The sequence below is a fragment of the Schistocerca cancellata genome, chromosome 3, assembly GCF_023864275.1.
Source record: "Schistocerca cancellata isolate TAMUIC-IGC-003103 chromosome 3, iqSchCanc2.1, whole genome shotgun sequence".
Lineage (NCBI taxonomy): Eukaryota > Metazoa > Arthropoda > Insecta > Orthoptera > Acrididae > Schistocerca > Schistocerca cancellata.
Genome location: NC_064628.1, coordinates 763,912,973 through 763,930,654, shown reverse-complemented (window position 1 = coordinate 763,930,654; position 17,682 = coordinate 763,912,973). Strand labels below are relative to the sequence as shown.

At 42.9% G+C, this 17,682-nt stretch overlaps 2 protein-coding genes across 2 annotated transcripts in view; one reads left to right on the top strand and one right to left on the bottom strand.

The window, feature by feature from the left end:
- The window catches only part of LOC126175789 (calcium uptake protein 3, mitochondrial-like), a 392,821-nt gene that overhangs the window by 772 nt on the left and 374,367 nt on the right, over window positions 1–17,682 (top strand). The gene's annotated exons all lie outside the window — the stretch shown is intronic.
- Window positions 1–17,682, bottom strand: part of LOC126176555 (GTP-binding protein Rhes) — a 706,272-nt gene that overhangs the window by 454,687 nt on the left and 233,903 nt on the right. The window lies entirely within an intron of this gene.

The following is a 17,682-nucleotide window of genomic DNA, read 5'->3' as shown; positions in this document are numbered from 1 at the left end:
CCTCTACCCTCCATCAATGCTAACTTCCCACATCTAACATCCATCACTGCTGGCTGTTCACCTCCAACTGCCCAACAGTACTTCCATCACTGCAGGCGAATAACTTCCAACAACGAGTCCAGCCAGCCACAGAGTCTCTTACAAAGAAAGCGCAGTCAGAGATCCAATGCAAAGCGCTACACAGCGCTGCCAACACGGGAGCAGCCCACTTACAAAACTTAATTATGTATACATAAATAGTTCATTCATCCCAGGAATCGAGAATTCCAATCTGTTATCGCTATCAATATTGGCAAGATATTGATCCCGGCAATTTGAAGACCGTATCAAAATCTCTACAGTAGTTTTCTGACTAGATTGGACATACAACAAGAAGCGCGCAGTGGACTTCAATTTATGTATGTTTATTTTTATTTACTTGCTAAAAGATGACTACCACTTACATTTTATGTTTGCTTGCAGTACTGTTTGTCTGTTAAGCTTTTGACAGACGATCAATGCAATGTTCACTGGTAAGCCAAAACGTTATTACCACCGCCCACCGCGAAGCTGAATGTCGCGTGGTAGCGTTGTGGGCACGTGACACACAATGAAAAGTACGTAGGCGCAGTAGAGACGGATGGGATATCGTCCTAACGAAGATATGGGCTGCAAATGGGGAAATCCATTGAGATAAGAGACTTTGTCAAAGGACAGATTATTATAACGCAAAGCCTGTCAACGGGTATCTTGAAAAAGGCGAAGTTGGTTGAATGTTCACGTGCTACTGTCGTGTTCACGACAGTAGCACGTGAACATTCGACCAACTTCGCCGTTTACGGAAAGATTAGAAGGACAGTGAAACTAGCACTAGGTGCTAAGTGGTTGAAGTTCCACGACTCTTCACAGAACGTGGGGTTCAGAGGCTTGTCTACTATGCACAGTAGGATAGATGGTGATCTGTGGCACCTATGTCGAAAGAGCATAATGTTACACGCACAAATGTTTCGAAGCACACTGTTCATCGTACACTGTTGAACAGGGAACTCCGCAGCAGACCAACCCTACGTGTTCACATGTTCACTCAACGACAAGCCGGCCGTTCTGACCGAGCGGTTCTAGGCGCTTCAGTCCGGAACCGCGCTGCTTTTACGGTCGCAGGTTCGAATCCTGCCTCAGGTATGGATGTGTGTGATGTCCTTAGGTTAGATAGGTTTAAGGAGTTATACGTCTAGGGGACTCATGGCCTCAGATGTTAAGTCCCATAGTGCTCAGAGCCATTTGAGCCAAACGACATCATCAGTTACGACCGCAGTGGGCGGGGGACCATCGGGATTTAATCGTCGATCAATGGAAGCGTCTCGGCTCTTCGTGCAGCGCGCTACGAACACAGGCTGCTGGGAGCAGTATTATGCTGTGGGAGAGTTTCTCCTGGGTTTGCATGGGACCTGTGATAGTAATCGAAGACACGCTGACAGCTGCGAACCACCTGCATCCCTTCATGCTTGACGGCTATGGCATCTTTCAGTAAAATAATTGTCCGTGTCTTTGAGCCAGAACCGTGTTACAGTGGTTTGAGGAGCATTATAGTGAACTCACTGTGATGTCTCGGCCGGAAAATTCGCCTGATGTAAATCCTATGGAACCCATCTGGTTCCATATCGGGCACCATCACTGCGGACACAAATCAGCAGACCCTTATTTACGCCAATTATGTGACCTGTGCGTAGACTTTTAATGCTACATATCTCCACAAACCTATCAACGAACTTTCGGACCTCTGATACGCAAGAAAATAGTAACTGTTCTCGAAAGAACAAATACCATTGATGTCCGTGCAGCTTCTCTAGAATAAATGATAATTAATTGAAACACTCAGGTGGCGACAGGTGTTGTTGATATACCTCGATGGGGACAGCTGAAAATGTGTGCTCCGACTGGGACTCGAACCCGGGATCTCCTGCTTACATGGCAGACGCTCTATCCATCTGAGCCACAGAGGACATCTATTAGGTACATTACGTTTGTAGATTGTGGACAGTTGGGCAGTTGGGAATGTGGGTCCCACAGGAAGTGTGCAAGGGATAAGTCCGTGCAGTCGCGCTATTCATCTGTGTCCTCGATGACTCAGATGGATAGAGCGTCTGCCATGTAAACAGGAGATCCCGGGTTCGAGTCCTGGTCGGGGCACACATCTTCAGCTGTCCCCATCGCGGTATATTAACAACACCTATCGGCAGCTGAGGGTTTTAATTAATTATCATCAATGATATATTTGTTTCCAAAGACGGACAAACAAACTGTTAAGCAGCTGTCCATAATGTTTCCGCTCGTCAGTGTATGTTCAAATGGCAGAAGATATTTTTTGTGATATAATTACAGCCAGTCCTGACAAAACTCTACCATCTGGTGAGCAAGATGTATGAAACAGGCGAAATACCCTCAGACTTCAAGAAGAATATAATAATTCCAATCCCAAAGAAAGCGGGTGTTGACAGATGTGAAAATTACCGAACAATCAGTTTAATAAGCCACAGCTGCAAAATACTAACACGAATTCTTTACAGACGAATGGAAAAACTAATAGAAGCCGACCTCGGGGACGATCAGTTTGGATTCCGTAGAAATACTGGAACACGTGAGGCAATACTGACCTTACGACTTATCTTAGAAGAAAGATTAAGGAAAGGCAAACCTACGTTTCTAGCATTTGTAGACTTAGAGAAAGCTTTTGACAATGTTGACTGGAATACTCTCTTTCAAACTCTAAAAGTGGCAGGGATAAAATACAGGGAGCGAAAGGCTATTTACAATTTGTACAGAAACCAGATGGCAGTTATAAGAGTCGAGGGACATGAAAGGGAAGCAGTGGTTGGGAAGGGAGTGAGACAGGGTTGTAGCCTCTCCCCGATGTTATTCAATCTGTATATTGAGCAAGCAGTAAAGGAAACAAAAGAAAAGTTCGGAGTAGGTATTAAAATCCATGGAGAAGAAATAAAAACTTTGAGGTTCGCCGATGACATTGTAATTCTGTCAGAGACAGCAAAGGACTTGGAAAAGCAGTTGAACGGAATGGATAGTGTCTTGAAAGGAGGATATAAGATGAAGATCAACAAAAGCAAAACAAGGATAATGGAATGTAGTCGAATTAAGTCGGGTGATGTTGAGGGTATTAGATTAGGAAATGAGACACTTAAAGTAGTAAGGGAGTTTTGCTATTTGGGGAGCAAAATAACTGATGATTGTCGAAGTAGAGAGGATATAAAATGTAGACTGGCAATGGCAAGGAAGGCGTTTCTGAAGAAGAGAAATTTGTTAACATCGAGTATAGTTTTAAGTGTCAGGAAGTCATTTCTGAAAGTATTTGTATGAAGTGTAGCCATGTATGGAAGTGAAACATGGACGGTAAATAGTTTGGACAAGAAGAGAATAGAAGCTTTTGAAATGTGGTGCTACAGAAGAATGCTGAAGATTAGATGGGTCGACCACATAACTAATGAGGAAGTATTGAATAGGATTGGGGAGAAGAGAAGTTTGTGGCACAACTTGACCAGAAGAAGGGATCGGTTGGTAGGACATGTTCTGAGGCATCAAGGGATCACCAATTTAGTATTGGAGGGCAGCGTGGAGGGTAAAAATCGTAGGGGGAGACCAAGAGATGAATACACTAAGCAGATTCAGAAGGATGTAGGTTGCAGTAGATACTGGGAGATGAAGAAGCTTGCACAGGATAGAGTAGCATGGAGAGCTGCATCAAACCAGTCTCAGGACTGAAGACCACAACAACAACAACAATTACAGTTTAAGAAGTTCCAGATTTTTTGCTTTACTTGGAGTGTAAAATCTTACTTCTTACCGAATTCCATGGTTATAGGCCAACGGGACGTATTCTATAGGTTTTGATAGGTGAGTTTGCAACATAAATGACAATCTTTTGATTGCAATGACTCAGAAACTTAATTTTTGTTACCTAACAAGGGACCATAGAATTTTGTATGTGACATGGATTTGATCTTCATATGCTAAACTATTCCAGAAAGAATGGCGTCTTAAAAGACGGACAGACAGACAGACGGACAAAAAACGACAAAAATATTTTTCGCGGGATATAATTACAAATTAAGAGATTTTGATTTTTTTCTTTTCCTGTGCTGTAAAATCTTGTTCCTTGCCAAATTTCATGATTGTAGGTCAACGGGAAGCACTCTGTAAGTATTGATGAGTGGGTTTTCGAGTATGGAAGTATGTGACACAAATTGCCGTACTTTTTTGATTGAAATGACTTAGAAGCTTAAAATTTTTACACCTCAAAGGGACCATAGACCTTACTATGTAACATAATTTTGAACCTGATACGTATAACCAGCTGATAGACAGATAGACAGACAGACCAGCATCAGAGATCGTCCGTTTGTACTGTTTGAAGCACGGAAATCTAATCATCATAAGGTAAGTGAAGTCATATCGAAATTTTTCATGCATCACTCAACACAAAAGTTTTATCTCAAGTACAGATAGTGTTGAGGATCAGTGGACAAAGTTCAAAACCATCGTACAATATCCATTAGATGAGTATGTGCCAAGCAAGATCGTAAGAGATGGAATAGTGCCACCGAAATACAACAACCGAGTCAGAAAATTGCTACGGAAGCAAAGGGAACTTCACAGCAAACATAAACATAGCCAAAGCCTTACAGTCAAACAAAAATTACACGAAGCGAAATGTAGTGTGAGGAGGGCTATACGAGAGGCGTTCAACGAATTCGAAAGTAAAGTTCTATGTGCTGACTTGGCAGAAAATCCTAAGAAATTTTGGTCTTATGTCAAAGCGGTAGGTGGATCAAACAAAATTTCCAGAAACTCTGTGACCAAAATGGTACTGAAACAGAGGGTGACAGACTAAAGGCCGAAATACTAAATGTCTTTTTCCAAAGCTGTTTCGTAGAAGAAGACTGCACTGTAGTTCCTTCTCTAGATTGTCGCACAGATGACAAAATGGTAGATATCGAAATAGATGGCAGAGGGATAGAAAAACAATTAAAATAGCTCAAAAGAGGTAAGGCCGCTGGATATGATAGGATACCAGATGGATTTTACACAGAATACGCGAAGGAACTTGCCCCCCTTCTTGCAGCTGTGTACCGTAGGTCTCTAGAAGAGCGTAGCGCTCCAAAAGATTGGAGAAGGGCTCAGGTCATCCCCGTTTTCAAGAAGGGGCGTCGAACAGATCTGCAGAACTGTAGACCTATATTACTAACGTCAATCAGTTGTAGAATTTTGGACACGTATTATGTTCGAGTATAATGACTTTTCTGGAGACTAGAAATCTACTCTGTAGGAATCAGCATGGGTTTCGAAAAAGACGATCGTGTGAAACCCAGCTCGCTCTATTCGTCCACGAGACTCGGAGGGCCATAGACACGGGTTCACAGGTAGATGCCGTGTTTCTTGACTTCCGCAAGGCGTTTGATACAGTTCCCCACAGTCATTTAATGAACAAAGTAAAAGCATATGGACTATCAGACCAATTGTGTGATTGGATTGAAGAGTTCCTAGATAACAGAACGCAGCATGTCATTCTCCATGGAGAGAAGACTTCCGAAGTAAGAGTGATTTCAGGTGTGCCGCAAGGGGGTGTCGTAGGACCGTTGCTATTCACAATATATATAAATGACCTTGTGGATAACATCGGAAGTTCTCTGAGGCTTTTTTTGGATGTATCGAGAGGTTGTAACAATGGAAAATTGTACTGACATGCAGGAGGATCTGCAACGAATTGACGCATGGTGCAGGGAATGGCAACTGAATCTCAATGTAGATAAGTGTAATGTGCTGCGAATACACAGAAAGATAGATCCTTTATCATTTAGCTACAATATAGCAGGTGAGCAACTGGAAGCAGTTAATTCCATAAATTATCTTGGAATAGGCATTAGGAGTGATTTAAAATGGAATGACCATATAAAATTAATCGGCGGTAAAGTAGATGCTAGACTGAGGTTCATTGGAAGAATCCTAAGGAAATGCAGTCCGAAAACAAAGGAAGTAGTTTACAGTACACTTGTTCGCCCACTGCTTGAGTACTGCTCACCGGTGTGGGACCCGTACCTGATAGGGTTGGTAGAAGAGATAGGGAAGATCAAACGGAGAGCAGCGCGCTTCGTTATAGGATCATTTAGTAATCGCGAAAGCGTTACGGAGATGATAGATAAACTCCAGTGGAAGAGTGTGCAAGAGAGACGCTCTGTAGTTCGGTACGGGCTTTTGTTGAAGTTTCGAGAACATACCTTCAGCGAGGAGTCTAGCAGTATATTGCTCCCTCCTACGTATATCTCGCGAAGAGACCATGGGGATAAAATCAAGAGAGATAAGAGCCCACACAGAGGCATACCGACAATCTTTCTTTCCACGAACAATACGAGACTGGAATAGAAGGGAGAACCGATAGAGGTACTCAAGGTACCCTCCGCCACACACCGTCAGGTTTCTTGCGGAGTATGGAGATAGATGTAAATGTAGATGCAGAAATCGTGTCTCACTCTAGGTCCCTTCACAACAGTTCCAAATAATTGTACATAGTGTAGCTGACTTTGTTTATTGAATGCACATATTCTGTCCTAAAATTTTTCAAGTCACTTAGACATCAGTTTCTGTGTTACATTTGAAGTTTTCTCTTCACTAGAGTGTACCATATCATACATTCAATGCAGTTAGCGGAAATATTCTCCTTATGTATAGGAAAGAAATGAACTAAACACAATTAGACTCCTACTAACGTCTCGATCCCTGAATCCACAGATTGGGACAAACACCTTCAGGATACATTACAACCATCTCCCTAATAGTTTAGGAACATCCCACAAAATTTTAAAAGTTGTGTCTCATTGCCTAATTGTCTGCTAAAGTAGAAAAGCGATCAGAAGGTAAACCAACTACTGTCTTCTTGTCTGCAAATAAAATACATTCATTTACAATCTGTGCACCACGTGTATCACAAATTGGAAGGTTCTGCCGCCGCTGTAAAAAGCCATGCGGCATAGGCTTCCGCCAGTTCGAAGGCTGGTAAAAAGTAGCACATGTCGCCTATGTAGCTACAAGGAGGTACGCCACAACCAAACAGTTAATTTTTACACCTCCAACGTATTGTCGGTCACTTTCATTCACTCTTCTTCCCACTGACACATTACTCTGTAGCTAACACCGAAGCTGCTTCAAATACGAGAACAGGACATTTACCCATGTGATTCAGAATCATCTGCTAATTCATTCCCTTGGGTTACCTTGTGCTATGACAAGTTTTCCCCAGCCTATGCAGGTGTAGGACGGACCCTGGAGGTTCATGACATATCTGTCAGCAGGGTACGACCATCCATTTAGAAAAGCCACATAAACGTAACTCTGGGTATCCAGGACAATGGTAAGACTAAAAAAAAAGTATTCTGATACTATAGTTGGTTTAAACTGCTTTCTCTATGACTCATGTTTTCTGTACAGGATAAAAGGACTTATACTAGAAATTTATTCACAAGATTACAAACATTATGATAATGGAAATTGTGAATAGTGTATATGTCGTTAAATGTGCAAAGTGGCTAAAATTCATGAAAACTGATATAACAGGTGAGTTTATGCGTCTACTCGAAAACAGGGGCAAGCCTAGATGAAAGATTCTGCCCTTGCCGAGTACGGCGTGGGGATTTAATAAGCTGTAACGTCCGCCCAACGAACGAGCGTATCAAATATTCATGTTCGTGGCGAACTTCCAGAGAGAACAAACCACGAGGATACAGGCGAAATAGTAATCGCATTAGTAGACTGCCTAACTAACGGCAGCAGAGCTGTGCGCTTTTCACCTGTTTAACCGAAATCCTTGTGGAAATGAACTCACAACGCTGGGAGGACTATACAGAGAGAGTTGCCGCAGTGAATGTAACTACTCTTGCTTTCGGGAGAAGTGGTTCAGCTCCCCTTCTGGATGCCCAGAATTAGGTTTTCCGTGTTTCTCTAAATGGATGACTACACCCAGGAGACAACCGTCTCCAGAGCATCCAGGACTTCCTTCTCCATCTGCAAAGACTGGGAAAGAGGCAGAACAGTACCGAGGTGAGCCTGCGCCACAGCACAAGCATCAAAGCTGCCTCTCCCCTCTTCGATAAAATTGCCTTTCTGTAGCTTTTTCTACGAAGACTTTGCCGATTTAATAAGTTTGTAAGTAATTTTCGCAATGGCCTACCTTGCCACATTGGTAACATCAGTTTGCGTCTGATCACCAAAGTTAAGTGCTGTTTGGCTTGGCTAGCACTAAGGTGGATGACCATCCAGGTCTGCCGAGCACTGTTGGCAAGCGGGGTCAGCTCAGCCCTTGTGAGACAAACTGAGGAGCTACACTACTGGCCATTAAAATTGCTACACCAAGAAGAAATGCAGATGATAAACGGGTATTCATTGGACAAATATATTATATTAGAACTGACATGTGATTACATTTTCACGCAGTTTGGGTGCATAGATCCTGAGAAATCAGTACCCAGAACAACCACCTCTGGCCGCAGTAAAGGCCTTGATACGCCTGAGCATTGAGTCAAACAGAGCTTGGATGGCGTATACAGGTACAGCTGCCCATGCAGCTTCAACACGATACCACAGTTCATCATGAGTAGTGACTGGTGTATTGTGATGAGCCAGTTGCTCCGCCACCATTGACCAGACGTTTTCAATAAGTGAGAGATCTGGAGAATGTGCTGGCAAGGGCAGCAGTCGAACATTTTCTGTATCCAGAAAGGCCTGTACAGGACCTGAAACATGCGGTCGTGCATTGTCCTGCTGAAATGCAGGATTTCTCAGGGATCGAATGAGGGGTAGAGGCACGGGTCGTAACACATCTGAAATGTAACGTCCATTGTTGAAAGTGCAGTGAATGCGAACAAGAGGTGACCGAGACGTGTAACAAATGGCACCCCATACCATCACGCCGAGTGATACGCCAGTATGGCGATGACGAATACACGCTTCCAATGTGCGTTCACCGCGATGTCGTCAAACCCGGATGTGACCATCACGATGCTTAAACCGAACCTGGATTCATCCGAAAAAATGACGTTTTGCCATTCGTGCACCCAGGTTCGTCGTTGAGTACACCGTCGCAGGCGCTCCTGTCTGTGATGCAGCGTCAACGGTAACCGCAGCCATGGTCTCCGAGCTGATAGTCCATGCTGCTGCAAACGTCGTCGAACTGTTCTTGCAGATGGTTGTTGTCTTGCAAACGTACCCATCTGTGGATTCAGGGATCGAGACGTGGCTGCACGATCCGTTACAGCCATGCGGATAAGATGTCTGTCATCTCGACTGATAGTGATACGAGGCCATTGGGATCCAGCACGGCGTTCTGTATTACCCTCCGGAACCCACCGATTCCATATTCTGCTAACAGTCATTGGATCTCGACCAACGCGAGCAGCAATGTCGCGATACGATAAACCGCAATCGCGATAGGCTACAATCCGACCTTTATCAAAGTGGGAAACGTGATGGTACGCATTTCTCTTCCTTACACGAGGCATCACAACAACGTTTCGCCAGGCAACGCCGGTCAACTGCTGTTTGTGTATGAGAAATCGGTTGGAAACTTTCCTCATGTCAGCACGTTGTAGGTGTCACCACCGGTGCCAACCTTGTGTGAATGCTCTGAAAAGCCAATCATTTGCATATCACTGCATCTTCTTCCTGTCGGTTAAATTTCGCGTCTGTAGTACATCATCTTCGTGGTGTAGCAATTTTAACGGCCAGTAGTGTACTTGACTGAGAAGTATGGGCTCCGGTCTCGTAAACTGACAGCGGCCGGGAAAGCAGTGCGCTGACCACATGCACCTCCATATCCGCATGCAGTGACGCATATGCGCTAAGGATGACACGGGGGCCGACCGCCACCGTTGGGTCTTCAGGACCTGATCTGACAAAGTTTAGCTTTAGTTTTAATAAACATTAAACATTATTGGAAAATATTACTTACATGAATTAAGTTGATGCAAAATAATGCAGACAGAACATTAACGTATCATTAATGTGAACGAATTACAAATTGATAAACTTTCTAAAAAAAACTGAAAGTAAAACAAAATCTGTACCTAACTGTTTATGGCAATCAGTATAAACTGGTTATATTGCGACGTATGACAAAAATATTTCATCTGCTAATTGCATTTTTATTACACTTTGCATTTTTGACTTTAAGCGAAGCATTACACAAATGTTATATATAGTGATTAGCATAGAAACTTAAATTTGAAAAATGACATATTACCGCCTTGTGCTGCTGGTAAAATGTTTTATTTACACAACGAGTTTCAGTGGTCTGACAACAATCAGGTTCATAAAAGTACTCAAAGCGTTATGTTATGCGACAAATAAAATCGTTATCGGCAGGTGATAAAACGATTGTTACATCGTAATATAAATTAAATTGTCAATCTGTAAAAACTGTGATAGGTAGTATGCTCATTCATGTTAAAACTGAAGTCGGCTTAACGCTTTGAGCAGATTCATCAATGAATCTGTTCACAATTTTGTCGCCGATTACAATTTTAACATGAATAAGTACACTACCTATCACAGCTTTCATAACCTAACGATGTAGTTTATGTGGTGATACGATAACAATGCATACATCATGGTTTTATTACCTGGTCATAATTATTTTATATATCTCCTAACACAATGCTGTGAATTCTTTTATAAACCTGATGATGGTCAGACGACTGAAACTGGGTGTGTAAACAGAGTATTTTAACAGCAGCTCTAGGCGGAAATATGAAATTTAAGAGCTGTGAGGCACCACTCCTAAAAAGAAACTTAAGATATTCGATGCTTTAGCGCGTGTCAGAGTTTCTTCCGCTCTCGAATAACAATAAAATACCTAATACGTAAGTAAAACCTACTTCTAATGGCCTTACGGCACCCCATGCTGGAACAGGGTAATCGATCGCCAGTGGTAGAGCACTTACGCTTGTTTACGCGAAGGTTCAACTTCGATGAACACAATACAGCTATCTACAGGCACAACGACAAACAACTCCCTCAATACTATTAATCAGCCAGAGAAGGCATATTCTTAAATTCTCTTGCACACCAGAATGTACCAATCGAAACTTGGTAGCAGCAAAATGACTGTCTGGACGAGCACGCAATGTTATTTTCTTTAACCACCTTCTCAAAGTCGTGTTGCATTCCAGTCCTCAGTCGGCAGAAATCGGCAAAAATCGAAAGTATCTGGTCACGCAGCATATTCGGTTCAGCACACGGTCCCCGACGTTTCAGATACTACAATACCATAGCGAACATATTCTGAGCTCAAATGTAATGAGGTATTTTGAACATAATGACTTCCTCCACGCCAACCAGCATCGATTCCGAAAACATAGAGGATGTAAAACCCAAGTCGAACTGGTTGGTTCAAATGGCTCTGAGCACTATGGGACTCAACTGCTGTGGTCATAAGTCCCCTAGAACTTAGAACTACTTAAACCTAACTAACCTAAGGACAGCACACAACACCCAGCCATCACGAGGCAAAGAAAATCCCTGACCCCGCCGGGAATCGAACCCGGGAACCCGGGCGTGGGAAGCGAGAACGCTACCGCACGACCACGAGATGCGGGCAAAGTCGAACTGGTTCAAATGGCTCTGAGCACCATGGAACTTAACATCTGAGGTCATCAGTCCCCTACTCTTAGAACTACTTAAACCTAACTATCCTAAGGGCAGCACACACACCCATGCCCGAGGCAGGATTCGAACCTGCGACCGTATCAGCAACACGATTCCGGACTGAAGCGCCTAGAACCGCTCGGCCACAACGGGCGGCTAAACTCAACTCGTACTTTTTTCACTCGACATTCTGAAAGCTATGAATCTAGGCAGTGAAACAGATACAATATTCCTCAATTCCCAAAAAGTATTTGACTCAGTACTACTTCAACACTTATTGTCAGAAATACGATCGTATGGGGTATCAAGCGAAATTTGAGATTGGTTTGAAGATTTTTTTGGCAGGAAGCAAGTTATCTTGGATGGAGAGTCACCAACACATCTAAAACGAACTTCGTGTGTGACCACGGAGACGTATTGGGACCTTACTGTTCACGTTGTGTATGGGTCAGTCTAACGAAAACTAGACAGTTTTGCTGGCAAGTCCTTGCACATTCTCCATACAGTTCCGACCTCTCCCAATGCGACTTACACATTTTTGGAGCCTTGAAGAAATAAATTCAAGTTCGACGATTTGCTTCTGGCGAAGAGGTGTATGCGTGGGTACAACCATAGTTCCGTAGGCAACCACAAACATTTTTCCATGAAGACACTGATCATCTTGTCTCACAGTGCGATACAGTTATGGATATTACTTTTAAAATAATAAACAGCTTTCTTACTTCTCCCACCAGTCTCGGCCGGCCGCTGTGGCCGAGCGGTTCTAGGCGCTTCAGTCCGGAACCGCGCTACTGCTACGGTCGCAGGTTCGAATCCTGGTTCGGGCATGGATGTGTGTGATATCCTTAGGTTAGTTAGGCTCACGTAGTTCTAAGTCTAGGGGACTGATGACCTCAGATGTTAAGTCCCATAGTGCTTAGAGCCATTTGAACCACCCGTTTCTCCTTCATTTGACTGGCTCTTGTATGTTAATGACATTGCAGACAATATTAATAGTAACCTCAGACTTTTCGTTTATAATAAAGTACTGTCTGAAAGAAGGTGTGCAAATTTTCAATCAGATCTTGATAAAATTTCACAGTAGTCCAATGATTGGCAACTAGCTTTAAATGTTCAAAAATGTAAAATTATGTACATCACAAAACGAAAAAAACGTAGTAACCTATGACTATAAGGTTAGTGAGTCACAGATGGAAGCGGTTAAGTTATACATATACCTGGTTGTGTAGGTAAAGCAGGTGACAGACTGTGATTCATTAGTAGAAGACTACGGAAAAGCAATCAGTCTACAAAGGAAACTACATACGAAATGGTTCAAGTGGCTCTGAGCACTATGGGACTTAACATCTACGGTCATCAGTCCCCTAGAACTTAGAACTACTTAAACCTAACTAACCTAAGGACATCACACAACACCCAGTCATCACGAGGCAGAGAAAATCCCTGACCCCGCCGGGAATCGAACCCGGGAACCCGGGCGCGGGAAGCGAGAACGCTACCACACGACCACGAGCTGCAGACGGAAACTACATACAAAGCAATCGTGCGATCCGTCATGGAGTAATGATCAAGTGTGTGACACCCACAGCAAATAACAGTAACAGGGAATAGTGAATTAATAAAAAAAAGGGCAGCAAGAATGGCCACAGGTTTGTTCAATCCGTGAGAGAGTGTCACAAAAATGCTGAAAGAACTGGACTGCCGGACGCCTGAAGATAGACGTAAACGACCCCGTGAAAACGCACTTAGAAAAGTTCTAGCACCAACTTTAATTGATGAATCTAGGAATATATTACAACCCCCCGCGCATTGCTTCCATAGGTATCGAGATGACAAGATTAATTTCAGAACGCACATAGGCATTTAAGCAATCATACATCCTACGATCCATACATAAATGGAAACTCTAGTAAAACCTGTTACAATGCGACTATTCTCAGTCATGCACTTTACAATGGTTTGCAGAGTGTGCATGTAGATACAGAAGTAGTAACAATAACTCGTTGTTGAATGTGAGTGAGTTTTGTAGACCACGGTTTGAGACTTGGCAAGTAGTACGTTTGCCCACTGTCCATGGTCATCGTACTCATTGTCCGCAACTGGACACATTAAAACAATGAAAGCAAGAACTGAAGAAGCGTAAGGACAGCTAGCTGTATTGAAAATTTTATTAGAATAATTGTTATGAAAACCAAAAAGTGATCCGCATAGCGAATCACGAGATATTCAAGTTTTAATCCAGTTGAATGCTTTTAACTGAAGAGTGCTAGAAGCGAGAAAGGAGTGGAGTGTGTAAAAACTATGTGCAACGGTTGCTCGAACATTAGCAATTGTTTGCATTTCACAACTTGTTCATTACGCCCTTGATTCACTTGAATTATCTTTCTGAAACTGATTTTGATGTAAACTTTCTAGTGTTCTGTGAAACTTAAAGCACATCAAACAGTTCACTTACGCATACATACCCTTTAATAGAAAATTTGCTAATTGTTGTATTTTATTTTGAAAGCACGTTCTGATACATTTCTTTCGGGCTTCCAGCCGTGTCAAGTGCTTTAAAATCCACAAGCTTTCGGCCGAGTGTTCCTCTGCCATTTTAAAGTGACGATTGTTGGTAGGGCACTTGCCCGCAAAAGGCAAAGGTCTAGAGTTCGAGTCTCGGTTCGACATACAGTTTCAATCTGCTAGGAAGTTTCACATTAGAACACACTCCGCTATAGAGCGAAACTTTCATTGCAGAAACATCCCCCAGGCTGTGGCTAAGCCATGTCTCCGCAATATCCTTCCTTTCAGGAGTGCTAGTTCTGCAGAGTTCGCAGGAGAGCTTCTGTGAAGTTTGGAAGGCGGGAGACGGGGTACTGATGGAATTAAAGCTGTGGGGACGGGACGTGAGTCATGCTTGGGTAGCTCAGTTGGTAGAGCACTTGCCCGCGAAAGGCAAAGGTCCCGAGTTCGAGTCTCGGTCCGGCACACAGTTTTAATCTGCCAGGGAGTTTCAAATGTGACGTTGTACGCTGACGGACTGTAGGCGCCACATCTCGCAATTCTGTTTCTTACTGTGTGATCGCGATTGATTGCTACGACCGACAGCGGAGAAGACAGAGCTAACCACTGCACAGAGAGACATTGCCTCCTATGAATTCTATGCTGTGTTGCCTCTGTGGACAACGGTTTCGGACAGGTTTCAACCTGCAGTTTATTCATCACCTGCAGCCCTCTAAAATCTGCAATGTTTTTCAGTATACATGAGAAAAATGTACTGTATACGGAGACCCGCCTCCCCCCATGAACCATTGACCTTGCCGTTGGTGGGGATGCTTGCGTGCCTCAGCGATACAGATAGCCGTACCGTAGATGCAACCACAACGGAGGGGTATCTGTTGAGAGGCCAGACAGACGTATGGTTCCTGAAGAGGGGCAGCAGCCTTTTCATTAATTGCAGGGGCAACAGTCTGGATGATTGACTGATCTGCCCTTGTAACACTATCCAAAACGGCCTTGCTGTGCTGGTACTGCGAACGGCTGAAAGCAAGGGGAAACTACAGCCGTAATTTTTCCCGAGGGCATGCAACTTTACTGTATGGATGAATGATGATTGCGTCCTCTTGGGTAAAATATTCCGGAGGTAAAATAGTCCCCCATTCGGATCTCCAGGCGGGGAAATGCAGGAGTAGGTTTAATAATGAATAAAAAAATAGGAGTTCGGATAAGCTACTACAAACAACATAGCTAACGCATTATTGTGGCCAAGATAGACACGAAGCCCACGCCTATGACAGTAGTACAAGTCTATATGCCAACTAGCTCTGCAGATGATGAATAAATTGAAGAAATGTATGATGAGATAAAATAAATTATTCAGATAGTGAAGGGAGAAGAAACTTTAGTAGTCATGGGTGACTGGAATTCTATAGTGGGAAAAGGAAGAGAAGGAAACGTAGTAGGTGAATATGGATTGGGGGTAAGGAATGAAAGAGGAAGCCGCCTGGTAGAATTTTGCACAGAGCACAACTTAATCATAGCTAACACTTGGTTGAAGAATCATAAAAGGAAGTTGTACACATGGAAGATTTCAGATAGATTATATAAAGGTAAGACAGAGATTTAGGAACCAGGCTTTAAATTATAAGACATCTCCAGGGGCAGATGTGGACTCTGACCACAATCTATTGGATATGAACTGTAGATTAAAACTGAAGAAACTGCAAAAACGTGGGAATTTATGGAGATGGGACCTGGATGAACTGACTAAGCCAGAGGTTGTAGGGAGTTTCAGGGAGAGCATAAGGGAACAATTGGCAAGAATGGGGGAAAGAAATATAGTAGATGAAGAATGGGTAGCTTTGAGGGATGAAGTAGTGAAGGCAGCAGAGGATCAAGTAGGTAAAAAGACGAGGGCTAGTAGAAATCCTTGGGTAACAGAAGAAATACTGAAGTTAATTGATGAAAGGAGAAAATATAAAAATGGAGTAAATGAAGCAGGCAAAAAGGAATACAAACGTCTCAAAAATGAGATCGACAGGAAGTGCAATATGGCTAAGCAGGCATGGCTAGAGGACAAATGTAAGGATGTAGAGGCTTACCTCACTGGGGGTAATTTTCCTGCCTACAGGAAAATTAACGAGACCTTTGGAGAAAAGAGAGCCACTTGTATGAATATCAAGAGCTCAGATGGAAACCCAGTTCTAAGCAAAGAAGGGAAAGCAGAAAGGCGGAAGTAGTATACAGAGGGCTATAGAATGGCGATGTACTTGAGGGCAATGTTATAGAAAGGGAAGAGGATGTAGATGAAGATGAAATGGGAGATACGATACTACGTGAAGAGTTTGATAGAGCACTGAAAGACCTGAGTCGAAACAAGGCCCTGGGAGTAGACAACATCCCATTAGAACTACTGACAGCCTTGGGAGAGCCAGTCCTGATCAAACTCTACCATCTGGTGAGCAAAATGTATGAGACAGGTGAAATACCCTCAGACTTCAAGAAGAATATAATAATTCCAATCCCAAAGAAAGCAGGCGTTGACAGATGTGAAAATTAGCGAACAATCAGTTTAATAAGTCACGGCTGCAAAATACTAACGCGAATTCTTTAGAGACGAATGGAAGAACTGGTAGAAGCCGACCTCAAGGAAGATCAGTTTGGATTCCGTAGAAAAACACTTGAGGCAATACTGACCCTACGACTTATGTTAGAAGCTAGGTTAAGGAAAGGCAAACCTACATTTCTAGCATTTGTAGACTTGGAGAAAGCTTCTGACAATGTTGACTGGAATACTCTCTTTCAAATTCTGAAGGTGGCAGGGGTAAAATACAGGGAGCGAAAGGCTATTTACAATTTGTACAGAAACCAGATGGCAGTTATAAGAGTCGAGGGATATGAAAAGGGAAGCAGTGGTTGGGAAGGGAGTAAGACAGGGTTGTAGCCTCTCCCCGATGTTATTCAATCTGTATATTGAGCAAGCAGTAAAGGAAACAAAAGAAAAATTCAGAGTAAGTATTAAAATCCATGGAGAAGAAATAAAAACTTTGAGGTTCGTCGATGACATTGTAATTCTGTCAGAGACATCAAAGGACTTGGAAGAGCAGTTGACAGAATGGACAGTGTCTTGAAGGGAGGATATAAGATGAACATCAACAAAAGCAAAACGAGGATAACGGAATGTAGTCGAATTAAGACTGGAGATGCTGAGGGAATTAGATTAGGAAAGTAGACTTTTAAAGTAGTAAAGGAGTTTTGCTATTTGGGGAGCAAAATAACTGATGATGGTCGAAGTAGAGACGATATAAAATATAGACTGGCAATGGCAAGGACAGCGTTTCTGAAGAAGAGAAATTTGTTAACATCGAGTATAGATTTAAGTGTCAGGAAGTCGTTTCTGAAAGTATTTGTATGGAGTGTAGCCATGTATGGAAGTGAAGCATGGACCATAAATAGTTTGGACAAGAAGAGAATAGAAGCTTTCGAAATGTGGTGCTACAGAAGAATGCTGAAGATTAG